Below are 16,469 nucleotides of genomic sequence, written 5' to 3'. Positions count from 1 at the left end.
GCACAGGGTAGGAAAGAGCATCAAATATTACTAGCAACTTCCTGCCTCGGGCACAGAACAGGTGCTTCCACAGCCGCCAAAGCGGGGGCCATCGTTCGTGGCTCCCATCCTCCCGGCTGCCCCCTTGGCAAAGCCACCTGCAGCGCTACACCTGGAGGCGACCCCAGCCCCAGCCAGGGCGGCTTACTGCAGCCGGGGGTCCTGCGGCAGGCCGCGGGGGAGAGCGTGCTGGGTCTTACCGGGAGCGGGGACCCTGCTGGTGTCCACAGACAGGGGGGCGCCGGGCCCTGTCCCCGGCCTGTGCCCAGCCCGGCGGCCGCGGCCGCGGGTGCAGCGGGAGCCGGGCGCCCAGTGCCCGGGCTCGGGGCCCGCAGCGGGTCAGCGGACAGAGGGGCGGGCGCGGGCGCCGAAGGCCCGGGAAGGGCTCCCGGGGACCCCGGCCTCGGCGGAAAGTGGGGACCCTCGGGATGGGGGGCCGGGTCATGTGGGGGCCGGGGGTCACGTGAGGCCGGAGGGGGTCGGGGTCACGTGAAGGGGTTCGAGGAACAATGGGGGCGACGGGGGCTAGGGTTACGAGAGGCGCGCCTGGGCCTCCCGTGCCCTCTCCCCGGCGCACTCACCCCCATGGCGGCGGCGGGGACCCTCGGCTCTGCACTCGCTCGCCGGCGGGGAGGCGGCAACGGCTGCGGCGGCGACAGCGGCGGCGGCGGCGGCGGCACAGCGGGCCCGCGCTGCGCATGCGCGCCGCGAGCTCCCCGCGCCCCGCGGCCCCGCGCCGGCGCAGAACGAGGCGGCGAGCGCGGAGAAGGCGCGCAGGTGGAGCGAGGCGGGCGGCGCGCGGGGAATGACGTCACGACTCCGCCCCTCGCCGGCAGCGTCTGTGGCCATGGCAACGGCCTCGTGGGCGGGGCTGGCGGAGCGCGGGGGGCGGGGCGGGGCGCCGCCTTCACGGAGGACGGGTAGCGCCGGGACCTGCGACACGCTGACTCCTCCTGAGCCCTCTCCGGGCGGCGGAAGGCCGTGAGGCCGTCCGCCCTCTGGATCTGGGCTCCTGGAATTCCTTTTCTGACCGGAGTCCTCTCATTCATTCATTCATCTTCTAACCATTCAGTCACCCTCCATTCATTCCCTCTCGATAATCACTTGCTTTGCTCTGCTCGGCCCAAGGAACGCCGGGGGAAGCAAGAAGCTCGCCTCGGACTCGGAAACTTCGCTGTTAGAGGAGAAATAGGGGTGTAACGACCGTGCGACTTGTTAAAATGCTGTTGTTAGACTCCGCGGTGGTGCGCGCCTGTAATCCCAGCAACAGGAGGATGGGAGAGTCAAGGCCAGCCTGGGCGAGTCAGTGAGAACTAGTCCCAATAAGTAAATAAATAGAGCGGAGGATGCAACTCGGTGGTAGCGTGTCCCTGGGTTCAACCCCCTGTACCATAAAATAAATAAATGAAAATGCCAGACACGGTGGTGTATACCCAGAACCCAATATTTGGGAGGCTAACCTCTGCATTTAGCGAGAGCTATTAAAAAAAAAAAAAAAAAAAGTGCTGGGGAACTGGGCGTGGTGGCACACGCTTGTAATCCCAGCATTCGGGAGGCTGAGACTGGAAGATCGAGGTTCGCGGCCAGCCTCAGCTACTTAGGCCCGGTTTCAAAATAAAGAACTCAGTGAGACCCGGTTTCAAAATAAAGAATAAAAAATAGAGCAGGGAATGTAGCTCAGACGTCGAATGGTCCATCCCCAGACCCGCAATAAATAAATAAATTAATTAATTAATAATAATAAATTAAAAAGTGCTGGGATATAATTCAGAGGTAGAATGCTCCCGGATTCAACCGCCAATACCAAAAACAAAAACAAAAGTAAAAAATAAGATAAAGCTTTTAATCCCAGTACTTGGGAGGCTGAGACAGAAGGATCGCAGGTTCACGGCCAACCTTAGTTACTTAGTAAGGCCCTCCTCAACTTTGTGAGACCCTGTTTCAAAGTAAACAATAAAAATAGGGCTGGGGGTGTAGTTTGGAGGTAGAAGGGCCCTGGTAACCATCCCCAGGACTATCCCCACACACACACAAAGACAAAAGCTGGGTGTGGTGGTTCCCCAGGACTTGGGAGGCTAGAGGATTGAAGGTTGGAGGACAGCCTCAGCAAGTAGAGAACTCTTATCAACCTAGCAAGACCCTGTTTCAAAATAAAAATAAAATAGAGCCAGGAGTGGTGGCGCACACTTGTAATCCCAGCATTCGGGAGGCTGAGACTGGAGGATCGCGGTTCAGGGACAGCCTCAGCTACTTAGCGAGGCCCTTTGCAACTCAGTGAGACCCGGTTTCAAAATAAAGAATAAATAGGGCAGGGGGTGCAGCTCAGAGGCAGAATGCCCCTGGGTTCCATCCCCAGACTCACACACACACACACACACACACACACACACACACACACACACACTAGGAGCCAAATCTTGATGCACGCTTATAATCCCTGTACTTGGGCGGCTGAGACAGGAGGACTGCAGGTTCATGGCCAGTCTCAGCCCTCGGTAACTTAATAAGACCCTGTTTCAAAATAAAAAATAAAATAGGGCTGAGATATAGCTCACAGGTAAAAGACCCTTGGATTCAGTGCCCAGTATAAAAATAAAATAAAATAAAATAATAAAATTAAAAAAGGCCCAGGCGTGGTGGCGCACGCTTGTAATCCCCGCGCTTGGGAGGCAGAGACAGGAGGATCGCGCAGGTTCGAAGCCAGCCTTGCTGGCTTAAGAGACCCTGTTTCCAAATAAAATATAAAATAGGTCTGGGAGTGTAACCCGGAGGTAGAAGGGTTCCATCCCCAGTACCACCAAAATAAATAAATAAATAAATAAATTTAAAAAAATAGGGCTGGGAGTGTAACTTGGAAGTAGAATGCTCCTGGGTTTAACCCGTAACACACACACAGCGCGGCTGGCTTCGAACCTGCGCGATCCCAAGCGCAGGGATTACAAGTGTGCGCCACCACGCCCGGCCAATAATAAATAATTTTTAAAAAAATGAAGCCGGGCATGGTGGAGCATGCTTGTAATCCCAGCATTTGGGAGGCTGAAACAGGAGGATTGCAGTTCACAGCCAGTCTCAGCTACTTAGTGAGGCCCTCAACAACTTAGTGAGACCCTGTTTCAAAACAAAGAATAAAAAATAGGGCTGGGGGTATAGCTCAGAGGTAAAGTGTCCCTGGGTTCTATCCCCAGTACTGCAATAAATAAATAAATAAATAAATAAATAAATAAATATGAGCCGGATGTGATGGCACATGCTTATAATCCCAGCGCTTGGGAGGTTGAGACAGGAGGATTGCACAGGTTCAAAGCCAGCCTCAGTTACTTAGTGAGGCTCTCAGCAATAGTGAGACCTTGTTTCAAAATAAAATACACGCCGGGCATGGTGGCTCATGCTTGTAATCCCAGCATTTGGGAGGCTGAAACCTGAGGATCGCGGTTCGCAGACAGCCTCAGCTACATAGTGAGGCCCTCTGCAACCCAGTGAGACCCAGTTTCAAAATAAATAATAAAAAATAGGGCAGGGGGTGTAGCTCGGAGGTTGAATTCCCCTGGGTTGGTTCCATCCCCAAACCTGAAAAAATAAATAAATAAAATAAAATAAAATACAAAATAGGTCTGGGGGTGTAGCCCAGAGGTAGAAGGCCCTTGGGTTCCATCCGCAGTACCACAAAAATAAATAAATAAATAAAAAATAAAGAAAAAAAAATAGGAGCCGGGCGTGGTGGTGCACGCCTGTAATCCCAGAATTCAGGAGGCTGAGACCGGAGGATCACAGTTCAAGGACAGCCTCAGCTACTTAGTGAGGCCCTTTGCAACTCAGTGAGACCCTGTTTCAAAATATAGAATATATATACTTATTTATTTTTTGCAGGTCTGGGGATGGAACCCAGAGGCATTTGACCTCCGAGCTACACCCCCTGCCCTATTTTTCATTCTTTATTTTGAAACAGGGTCTCACTGAGTTGCAGAGGGCCTCACTAAGTAGCTGAGGCTGTCTGCGAACTGCGATCCTCTGGTCTCAGCCTCCCAAATGCTGGGATCACAAGCGTGCGCCACCACTCCTGGTTTCAAATCCCTTAAAGATACTTTTATTTTTTATTATTATTATTATTTTTTTTTTTTTTGGTGGTACTGGGGTTCCTGGAAGCCCTTCTACCTCCGGGCTACACTCCCAGACCTATTTTTACATTTTTTTTTATTGGAAACAGGGTCTCCTAAACCAGCGTGCGCGGCTGGCTTCGAACCTGCGCGATCCTCCTGTCTCTGCCTCCCAAGCGCGAGGATTACAAGCGTGCGCCACCATGCCCGGCTTAAAGATACTTTTAAAAAAATACATGAAATAAGATGAGATCTCAGCATCCTGAGTAATATTCATTTCAGCCTGCCCCCATAGCCATAGCGGAGTGTGACCCCCACTTGACCTGCCTGGGTCACCTGGGACCATGCAGTGTGCAAACCTCCGAGCTGCCTGGGCAGCTCCAGCGGGAGCCAGAGCTTCCCTTTCTAATCTTCCTTAAGTACTGTCCACAGGAGCAGGTACCCCCACATCACACAACTCTTGCCCAAGACTCACGCTCTGTGAACCTTGTCAGATTGGAGTCCTTTTCTTCAGTGCGGAGAGCGGCTGTGGCCCAGCAATATTTATTTAATGTCTACTGTGTGCTGGGCACTGTTCCAAGCAGCACAGGGAACGATAATACCCAGCCAGGCACAGCCGCAGCCTCCCGTGACCCCGGCTACTCTGGAGACTGAGGCCCTCCGCACCCTATAAAATAAAAATGAAGCCGGGCGTGGTGGCGCACGCTCGTAAACCCAGCATTGGGGAGGCTGAGACCGGAGGATCGTGGTTCGTGGCCAGCCTCCGCTACTTAGTGAGGCCCTCTGCAACTCAGACCCTGTGGTGGAGGCTCGCACGTCTTTCTTCCACACCTCTAGGGGTCGCAGATTCATTACAGGGACAAACCTCAACTCACTGTTGATAGAAAGCTTACTTGAGACTAGCCATCCCTTACTATCACTTTTTTCTTTTTCTTTTGTGGTACTGGGATGGAACCCAGGGGCATTTGACCTCCGAGCTATACCCCCAGTCCTATTTTTTATTCTTTATTTTGAAACAGGGTCTCACTGAGTCGCAAAGGGCCTCGCTAAGTAGCTGAAGCCATCTGCGAACTCTTACTCTCCGTCTCAGCCTCCCAAGTGTTGGGATTACCAGTGTGCGAAGACATTTCTACAAGAACAATGTAATTGGTCTTTCCCTTCCTGGAAGCCAGGAGAGCCCAGGCCCAGGGATGGACACGTGCTTCCCCAGGGCAGGACAGGGGTGGGATATCTTGGCTTTCAGGCCTGTGACCTTTTGAGGTCTTTACTTATTGCTGGTACTGGGGGTGGAACTCACAGGCTTTCTATCTCCGGGCTATACTCTCAGACCTATTTCATATTTTATTTGGAAACAGAGTCTCACTAAGTTGCTGAGAGCCTCACTCAGTAGCTGAGGCTGGCTTTGAACCTGTGCGATCCTCCTGTCTCAGCCTCCCAAGTGCGGGGATTACAAGCCTGCGCCACCACGCCCCGCTTTTTTAGGTCTTTATCCAGAAAATTCATCCCAGTCTGAACAGCCCCTCTGTGCACAGAGACCGCGGCCCTGTGTGTTGGTTCGCTCGGGCTACTACTGGCTAAGAGTCCGAAGTCAAGGGACCACAAGGCTACAAGTGGCAGCACAGGCTCTCTGCCTGGCCCCGAGAGGGCTTCTAGGACCACGTGGAGTCCTCCTCCTAGGGCGGTCTGTCTCCAAATCCCCACCCTACCTCTTTCTTTCTTTCTTTTTTTTCTTTTTTTTTTTGTACTAGAGATTGAACCCAGAAGCATCAATCTATGAGCTACATTCTCAGCCCCATTTTTTTTTTTTTTTTTTTTTTTTTGGTGGTACTGGGGTTCCCGGAAACCCTTCTACCTCTGGACTACACTCCCAGACCTATGATTATATATAAATATATATATATATATTTTTTGTTGTTGTTGTTGTTGTTATTGTTGTTAACAGGGTATCTTAAGCCAGCGAGGCTGGCTTCAAACTAGCATGATCCTCCTGTCTCCGCCTCCCAAACACCGGAATTACAGGCGTGCACCACCATGCCCAACTTCTCAGCCCTATTTTATTTTTATTTTGAAATAGGGTTTGAAACCGGGCATGGTGGTGCACGCTTGTAATCCCAGCACTTGGGAGGTGGAGACAGGAGGATCGTGCTGGTTCGAAGCCAGCCACGTGCGCTGGCTTAGGAGACCCTGTTTCCAAATAAAAATATAAAAATAGGTCTGGGAGTGTAGCCCGGAGGTAGAAGAGCTTCCAGGAACCCCAGTACCACCAAAAAACAACAACAACAAAACAAAACAAAAAAAATAGGGTTTCAAGCGGGGTGTGATGGCACACGCTTGTAATCCCAGCATTCGAGAGGCTGAAACCGGGCGATGCAGACAGCCTCAGCTACTTAGTGAGGCCCTTTGCAACTCAGTAAGACCTTGCTTCAAAAATAAAAACACTAAGCCGGGCATGGTGGTGCACGCTTGTAATCTTCCCACTTGGGAGGCTGAGACAGGAGGATGGAACAGGTTCGAAGCCAGCCTCAGCTACTTAGTGAGGCTCTCAGCAATTTAATGAGACCCTGTTTCCAAATAAAATATAAAATAGGTCTGGGAGTATAGCCCGGAGGTAGAAAGCCCTTGGATTCCACCCGCAGTACCAACAACAACAATGAAAAGACTAAAAAGTAGGTCTGGGGGGCTTGGCGTGGTGGTGCACGCTTGTAATACCAGTTTTCCAGAGGCTGAGACAGGAGGATCGCAGTTCATGGACAATCTCAGCTGCTCAGTGAGGCCCTTTGCAACTCAGTGAGACCCTGTTTAAAAATAAAGAATAAAAACTAGGGCTGAGGGTGTAGCTCAGAGGTAGAATGCTTCTAGGTTCCATCCCCAGTACCACAAAAATAAATAAATAAATAAATAAATAAATAAATAAATAAATAGGCCAGGCGTGGTGGCACATGCTTGTAATCCCTGCGCTTGGGAGGCAGAGACAGTAGGATCACGCAGGTTCAAAACCAGCCTCGCTGGCTTAAGAGACCCTGTTTCCAAAAATATATATAAAATAGGTCTGGGAGTGTAGCCCGGAGGTAGAAGGGCTTCCAGGAACCCCAGTAGCACCAAAAAATAAAAATAAATAAATAAATAAATAAAATAAGGGACGGAGCCGGGCGTGGTTGCGCAGTCTTGTAATCCCAGCATTCGAGAGGCTGAGACCTGAGGATCACGGTTCGCGAACAGCCTCAGCTACTTAGTGAGGCCCTCTGCAACTCAGTGAGACCTGGTTTCAAAATAAAGAATAAAAAATAGGGCAGGGGGGTGTAGCTCAGAGGTCGAATGCCTCCGGGTTCCATCCCTAGACCTGCTAAAAAAAAAAAAAAGGGACTGGCATGGTGGCACACGCTTGTAATCCCAGTGCTTGGGAGGCTGAGACAGGAGGATCGCACGGGTTCAAAGCCAGCCTCAGCTACTTAATAAGGCTCTCAGCAACTTAGTGAGACCCTGTTTCCAAATAAAGTATAAAATAGGTCTGGGAGTACAGCCTGGAGGTAGAAAAACCCCTGATTTCCACCCTCAGTACCACAAAAAATAAATAAGTAAAGAAATAAAATAAAAAATAAAAAAATAGGGCTGGGGGTATAGCTTGGAGGTAGAATACCCTGGGTTCCATCCCCAGTATCACGAGAAAAAAAAAAAAATAGGGTCTTGCTAGGTTGCTGAGAGTGTCACTACTTGCTAAGGCTATCTCAGCCTCTCAGGTACTAGGATTACAGGTATGCACCACCATACTTGGCTTTATTTTTATATTGAAACAGGATTTTGCTAAATTGCTGAGGCTGACCTCAAAGCTGCCATCCTCTGTCTTAGCCTCCTAAGTACTGAGATTATAGGTGTTTGCCCCATGCAGGCTAAATTTCTCCCTTTTATGATACCAGTTATGTTTGTTAGGCTCCCCTCCAATAACCTCACTTTACCTAGGCTGCCTCTGTAAAGACCCTATCTTAGCCGGGCATGGTGGCATACGCTCATAAACCCAGTACTTGGGAGACTAAGACAGGAGGATCGGGGTTCATGGCCAACCTCAGCTACGTAGTGAGGCTCTCAGCAACTCAGTGAGACCCTGTTTCAAAGAAAAGACTAAAAAATAGGGCTGGGGGTATAGCTCAGAGGTAGAATGCCCCTGCATTCCATCCCTGGTACAACAAAACAAACAATAAGAGCCAGGTGTGGTGGCACATGCTTGTAATCCCAGTACTTGGGGGGCTGAGACAGGAGGATCAGAGGTTTGAGGACAGCCTCAGCAACTTAGAGAGACCCTTACACAAATAAAAAATAAAAAATAGGGCTGGGGGCAAAGCCCTGAGATAGAACACCCCTGGGTTCCACCCTGAGTATCACACACAAACAAACAAACAAACAGCCAGGCATGGTAGCACACGCCTGCAATCCCAATACTTTGGAGGTTGAGACACGAGGATCACAGTTTCAAGTTCAGCCTCAGCAAGTAGTGAGACTCTCGTCCACCTAGTGAGACCCTGTTTTAATATAGAAATAAAATAGGGCAATAGGGCTGGAGATGGAACTTGGAGGTAGAATGCCCTTTAGTTCAGTCCCCAGTGTCTGTCTGTCTGTTGTCTGTCTGTCTGTCTGTCTGTCTGTCTGTCTGTCTCTCTCTCTCTCTCTCTCTCTCTCTCTCTCTCTCACACACACACACACACACACACACACACACACACACACACACACACTAAATTAAGAAACCAGGCATGGGTGGTGCATTCCTATAATCCCAGTATTTGAGAATTGAGAATCTGAAGCAGAAGGATCACAGGTTTGCTTCAAGCTTCAGCTATTTAGGAAGGCCTTCAGCAACTTAGACCTTGTTTCAAAATTAAAAAAAAAAAATCTGGGTGTGGTGGCAGGAGTCTGTAATCTCTGCACTTGGGAGGCAGTGATAGGAAGACCCTGGTTCAAGGACAGCTTCAGCTACTACTCAGTGAGGCTCTTTGCAACTCTGTGAGACCCCGTTTCAAAATAAAGAATTAAAAAAAAGAGGGCTGGAAGTGTAGCTCGAAGGTATAATGCCCCTGGGTTCCATCCCCAGTACTCCAACCCCCCCAAAAAAACCCAAACAAACAAAAAAGCCAAAACAACAAAAATCAATGTAAAAAATAGAGCTGAAGCTGTAGCTCAGAGGTAAAATATCCCAGTAACACACACACACACACACACACACACACACACACACCCAAAATTATAATAATAAAGAATAGATCTTGGGGTGCAGCTTGGAGGTAGAATGCTCCTGGGCTCAATTTCCAATATGCCCCCCCAAAACCCTCTAAAACTAAGACCCCCTTTGTAGGGTTAAGGTCGTTCAGCCACGGTTCCTTCTGTTCCTGGTCTCTTTCCTCCCCTCTACCTCCCCGCCACCCCATTTCATGCCCAAGGCAGACATCACTAATCCCTCCTGGCATCCTTTCCTGCTGAAGCAAGCTGCAGACGCAGAGTCCTCGGCACGGTCTCCAGGCATCCTGCCAGCCAATATCCGCTGCTGAAGACTTGGCAAAGGACCGGGAGGAGACTCGTGTTTACAGTTTGGATCTGAAATGTCCCCCAAAGCTCATGTGTTGAAGGCTTGACACCCCTGAAGTGCAGCAGTGCTCACAGCTGGGGAACTGGGCGGCGTTTGGATCCGGGGGCTCTCGTCCTAATGGTGGGTTGCTGCATGGGTGGGTTTATGGATTCACAGGCTATTGGAAGGTGGTGGGAACTTGAGGAGTCAGAGCCTAATGGAGAAGTGCGGTTCTCTCTCTCCTGCGCCCCCCCCCCGCCCCCGGCACTGAATAGCTTTTCTCTGCCACAGCCTTCTGCCATGATGTATTGCCTCGCCACAGGCAGGCCCGGAAACAATGGAGCCAACATTGAGCCAAATTAATATTTCCTCTTGTAATTGGGAGGCTGAGACAGGAGGATCACAGCTACTTAGTGAGGTTTTCTGCAACTTAGTGAGACTTTGTTTTAAAATAATAATAATAATAATAATAATAATAATAATAAATTAAACAAAGGAGCCAGGTGTAGTGGCGCACGCTCTAATCCAGCATTCGGGAGGCTGAGACAGGAGGATCGCGGTTCGCAGACAGCCTCAGCTACTTAGTTAGGCTCTTTGCAACTCAGTGAGACCCTGTTTCAAAATAAAGAATAAAACAATAGGGCTGGGGCTGTAGCTTGGAGGTAGAATGCCCCTGAGTTTCATTCCCAGTACCACAAAATAAAATAACATAAAATAAAATAAAAATAATAAAAAAGGAAAGCTGGGTGTAGTGGCACATGCTTATAATCCCAGTATTTGGGAGGCTGAGACAGGATCACAAGGAGGATCACAGGTTCAAAACCAGCCTCAGCAACTTAGTGAGGCTGTCAGCAATTTAATGAGATTCGGTTTCAAAATAAAGAATAAAAAAAAAATAATAGAGGAGCCGGGCATAGTGGCGTACTCTTGTAATCGTAGCATTTGGGAGGCTGATAAAAGAGGATCGTGGTTTGCAGACAGCCTCAGGTATTTAGGGAGGCCTACTACAACTCAGTGAGACCCTGTTTCAAAATAAAGAATGAGCCAGGTGTAGTGGCGCACGCTTGTAATCCCAGAATTCAGGAGGCTGAGACTGGAAGATAATGGTTTGCAGGCAGCCTCAGCTGCTGCTGCTGCTGCTGCTGCTCCTCCTCCTCCTCCTCCTTCTTCTTCCTCATCTTCCTCCTCCTCCTCCTTTTCTTTTTTTGTGTGGGTCTGGGGATAGAATCCCGGGGGAATTTAACCTCCAAACAACACCCCTGCCCTATTTTTTATTGTTTATTTTGAAACAGGGTCTCAGTAAGTTGCAGAGGGCCTCACTAAGTAGCTGAGCTGTCTGTGAACTACGACCCTCTGGTCTCAGTCTCCCGAATGCTGGGATTACAAGCCTGTATCGCCACACCAGGCACAGCCTTGGCTTCTTTAGTGAGGCGCTTTGCCACTCAATGAGCCTCTGTCTCATTAAATTGCTGAGACTGGAGCCAGGTGTGGTGGTGCAGGTTTGTAATCCCAGCACTTCAGAGGCGGAGACTGGAGGACCTCACAGGTTCAAAGCCAGCCTCAGCTACTTAGTGAGGCTCTCAGTAACTTAGTTTAGGAGGGAGGTAAAAACACCAACTGGGTTATTAGAGACCGCTGATTCAGACCCGGCACCCTCTGGGAGTCAGCCGGCCATGGGGGAAGGGACCGACGGGCCACACGTCTGGAGAGCTATGCACAGTCCTGATCTGCCGGCTGAATCGGAGACGCTGATGTTTTATAGGCATGCCAATTCTTGCAACATCTGTGGTCTCGGGATGTTTGGAGTTTCAAGGCACCTGGAATCTCGCAATATCTCCGCTTCTGGCTTCTGGGGTTCCGCTGTGAGGTCACGTGGGGGAGGGACCCAACTTATCATTAGTGACACCCTGTTTCCAAACAAAGTGTAAAAATAGGTTTTGGAGTATAACCCAGCGGTAGAAAAGACCCTCGGTTCCACTCCCAGTACCACACACAAAACAACAACAACAAAAAAAAAAACCCAAAAACTTCTCCTTTATGTTTATTGATCTCACGTATTTTTTATTTTTATCTTTTGGTGGCGCTGGGAATTGAACTGAGGGACAGTCTATCTCTGAGCTACATCTCCAGCCTGACTTTTTATTCTTTATTTTGAAACAGGGTCTCAATGAGTTGCAGAGGGCCTCACTAAGTAGCTGAGGCTGTCTGCAAACTGTGATCCTCCAGTTTCAGCCTCCCAAGTACTGGGATTATAAGTGTGTGCCACCACACCCATCTTGAGCTCTCGTATTTTATCACAGCAATAAAAAGCTGACTAAGAGAGGCGGGCGTGGTGGCACACACTTGTAATCCCAGCATCCGGGAGGCTGAGACTGGAGGATCACGGTTCTGGATGGCCTTCGCTACTTAGTGAGGCCCTCTGCAACTTAGTGAGATCCTGTTTCAAAATAAAGAATAAAAAATAGGGCAGGGGATGTAGCTTGGAGGTCAAATGCCTCTGGGCTCCATCCCCAAACCCGCTAAATAAATAAATACATACATAAATAAATAAAATAAAAAATAGGGCAGCTCGGGGGTCGAATGCCCCTGGGTTCCATCCCCAGACATGCAAAACAAACAAACAAACAAACAAACAAAAAGACTGACTAAGAGAACATGAGAAAGCCGGGCGTTGTGGCACTGGCTTGTAATCCCAGAATTCCGGAGGCTGAGACAGGAGGATCGTGGTTCCCTGACAGTCTCAGCTACTTAGTGAGGCCCTCCACAACTTAGTGAGACCCTGTTTTAAAATAAAGAATAAAATTAGGGCAGAGGGTATAACTTGGTGGTAGAATGCCCCAGGTTCCATCCCCAGTACTAAAAAATAAATAAATAAATAAATAAATAAATAAGAAAGTATAAAAAATCAGGCTGGTGATGTAGCTCAGAGGTAGGATTCCTCCAGATTTAATTCTTAGTACCACACACACAGAGAAAGGGCTACCTGAGGCCATGCATGGTGGCGCACGCTTGTCATCCCCGTGCTTGGGAGGCTGAGACAGAGGATCGCACAGGTTCGAAGCCAGCCTCAGTTACTTAGTGAGGCTCTCAGCAACTTAGTGAGACCCTGTTTCCAAAGAAAATATAAACTAAGTCTGGAGGTATAGCCCGGAAGTAGAAAGCCCCTGGGTTCCATCCCAGTACCACAAAATAAATAAAAGAAAAGAAAGGGCTGCCTGGTGAATGGGAACAAGTGACCTTGTGGAGGGCCTGGCGGGAGTGGCTCTCTAGCGCTCCGCCTCAGGCCTCAGGCCTCAGGCCATGTGAATGTCCAGCAAGAAGGCCTGCAGTAGCCGGCAGCGCTTTGAGAAGGAGGATTATCATTCTTATCACCGGTGCTGGGACTGAAGCCAGGGTCTCGCACTTACAGGCTGAACATGGGCTCTGGACTGCTGGGCTACCCTTGCCTGTGGGCACAGAGCTCTGGGGCCTGCCAGCCTAGCCCTAGTTTTTATTTTTATTTATTTATTTTTTTTGGTGGTACTGGGGTTCCTGGAAACCCTTTTACCTCAGGCTACACTCCCAGATACCTAATTTTTATATTTTTATTTGGAAACAGGGTCTCTTAAGCCAGCAAGGCTGGCTTTGAACCTGCGCAATCCTCCTGTCTCTGCCTCCCAAGCGTGGGGATTACAAGAGTGCGCTACCATGCCCAGCTTAGTGTGTGTGTGTGTGTGTGTGTGTGTGTGTGTGTGTGTGTGTGGTACTGGGGTTGGAAAACCAGGGGCATTTTACTGCCAAGCTACGCCCCACCCCTATTTTCTAGTCCTTTTTAATGTTTCAAACAGGGTCTCACTGAGTTGCAAAGGGCTTCGCTAAGTAGTACCTGAGGCTGTCTACGAACTGCGATCCTCTTGTCTCTGCCTCCAGAATGCTTGGGATTCCAAGGGTGGGCCACCAGCCCGGCCCTATTTTTGATTCTTTATTTTGAAACAGGGTCTCACTGAGTTGCAAAGGGCCTCAATTAGTACCTGAAGCTGGCTGCGAACTGTGATCCTCCTGTCTCAGCCTCCCAAATGCTGGGATCACAAACAGGGGCCACCAGACCCAGTTCTTTTCCTGAAAATTGAACCCAGAGGCATTGTGCCTCCAAGGTATACCCCCAGTCCTTTTTATTTATGGTTTTGGAAACTGGGTCTCTCTAGTTTGCTGAGGCTGGTATTTGACCTGTGATCCTCTTTAGTTTCAACTTCCCAAATACAGATCACAGTTCGCAGACAGCCTCAGCTGCTTAGAAAGGCCCTTTGCAACTCAGTGAGACCCTACTTCAAAATAAAGAATATAAAATAGGGCTAGGGCCGGGCGTGGTGGCACACGCTTGTAATCCCCGTGCTTGGGAGGCGGAGACAGGAGGATCGCGCAGGTTCGAAGCCAGTCGCGCTGGCCTAAGAGACCTGTTTCCAAATTTAAAAAAAGTATAAAATAGGTCTGGGAGTGTAGCCCGGAGGTAGAAGGGCTTCCAGGAACCCCAGTACCCCCCCCACACACACACACAAAATAGGGCTGGGGGTGTAGCTTGGAGTTAGGATGCCCCTGGGTCCCATCCCCAGTACTGCAAAAGAAAACAATACAAGAAAAAATCCAAGCCGGGTGTGCTGGAGCACACTTGTAACCTCAGCATTTGGGAGGCTGAGACAGGAGGATCGTAGTTCACGACAGCCTTTGCTACTTAGTGAGGCCCTTTATAACTCAGTGAGACCCTGTTTCAAAAAAAAAAAAAAAGAATGCATGTATGTCTACAAAAGTATTATTTTTATCCCATTATGATATATGAATGCTGTGCACCAATAAAAATAAAAAAGAATAAAAAATAGGGCTGGGAGTGTAGCTCAGAGGTAGAATGCCCCTGGGTTCCATCCCCAGTACCACCAAAAAGTAAAACTAAAAATATTTAAAAAAATAAAAGGAATTTTATTCCTGAGTTACATCCTTAGCCCTATTTCTTTTTGGTGGTACTGGGGTTCCTGGAAGCCCTTCTACCTTCGGGCTACACTCCCAGACCTATTTTATATATTATTTATATTTGGAAACAGGGTCTCTTAAGCCAGCGCTGCTGGCGTGCGCCACCACGCCCGGCTTCTCAGCCCTATTTTAATTTGCTTTTTTTGTTGATGCTGTTGTCCTGGGAAATGAACCCAACACCATTCTATATCTGAACTATTCTCCACCCTTCTTTTTATTTTTTATTTGAAAGAGGATCTCACTAAATTGCAGAGGGCTTGAGTTGCCAAGGCTGGCGTCAAATCTGAGATCCTCCTATCTCAGCCTCCAAAGTTCTGGGACTATAGGTGTGTGTCTCCACACCCGGCTGGTCCCATATTTTTTGCATTCTGATTGGGCCAAGTCAGGTCCCTTTTCCAGGGCCTTATTAGGGTAGGATCAAGCCAAAGACACCACGTGGATCCCTAAAGAAAGCGGAGGTGGATTTTACAGGAACAGATTTTGAAGGCGCCAAGTCTGCTAAGGAGCTTGAACTTAATCCCAGGATAATGAGAAGCGGGGATTGACTTGGTCAGGTTTTAGAAAGATCACCTTGGAGCTGGTGGCGCACGCTTGCAACTCCGGCATCCAGGAGGCTGAGACCGGAGGATCAGGGTTCGCGGACAGCCTCAGCCACTTAGTGAGGCCCTTTGCAACTTAGCGAGAACCTGTTTCCAAATAAAGAATAAAATATAGGGCAGGGGGTGTAGCTCGGAGGTAGAATGCCCCTGGGTTGCACCCCCAGTGCCACAACAGATTAGAGGGCAAAGGAGGAGGAGGCAGGAGGACTGTCAAAGGCTCCTCCCATAGGGAGGTCGCGGTGGGGGAGGGGCACTGACAAGAATCGGAGATGGACGGGTCTAGAAGTCAAGAAGAGGAGGGGTGGAGGGTGGCTCCAAGTTTTTGCTTTGAGTTTTGGTGGGACCGGGAGGCAGGGGGGCTGGGCATGAGTATATGGTGGCAAAGATTCTGAGATCAGAGCCTGGCGTGCTGGCACAGGCCTGTAATACCAGTATTTGGAGGTTGTGACAGGAGGATCGTAGGTTCCAAGCCAGCCTCGGCAACTTAGCAAGACCCTGTTTCAAAATAAAAATTAGAAAGGGTGGGAAGCCGGGCGTGGTGGCGCACGCCTGTAATCCCAGGGTTCAGGAGGCTGAGACAGGAGGATCCCGCGATTCTCAGCCAGCCTCAGCTTCTTAGTGAGCCCCTTTGCAACTCAGTGAGACCCTGTTGAGACAATAAAAAGACTAAAAAATAGGGCTGAAGGTGTAGCTCGGAGCTGGAGCTCAGAGGTAGAATGCCCCTGGGTTCCATCCCCATTACAAAAAAAAAAAAAAAAAAAGAAAAGAAAAGAAAAGCCGGGTGGTGGTGCAAACTTGTAATCCCAGCAGTCTGGAGGCTGAGACCAGAGGATCGCAGTTTGCGGACAGCCTCAGGTACTTAGTGAGGCCCTTTGCAACTCAGTGAGACCCAGTTTCAAAGTAAAGAATAAAAAATAGGGCAGGGGGTATAGCTTGGAGGTCAAATGCCCCTGGGTTCCATCCCCAAACGGGAAAAAAAAAAAAAGGCTGGGTGGGTGTGGCTCGGAGGTAGAATGCCCTTGGGGGCTCCATCCTCAGAACCTCAAAAAAAAAAAAAAAAAAAAAAAAAAAAAAAGCTGGGATTACAAGTTTGTGCCACCACACCCGGCTCCTTTTAATTTTATTAGATTTATTTATTTATTTATTTATTTATTTATTTATTGCAGTACTGGGGATGGAACC

The sequence above is a fragment of the Muscardinus avellanarius genome (assembly GCF_963383645.1).
Source record: "Muscardinus avellanarius genome assembly, chromosome: 1".
NCBI classification, from domain to species: Eukaryota; Metazoa; Chordata; class Mammalia; order Rodentia; family Gliridae; genus Muscardinus; species Muscardinus avellanarius.
This window is presented reverse-complemented; position numbering follows the sequence as displayed.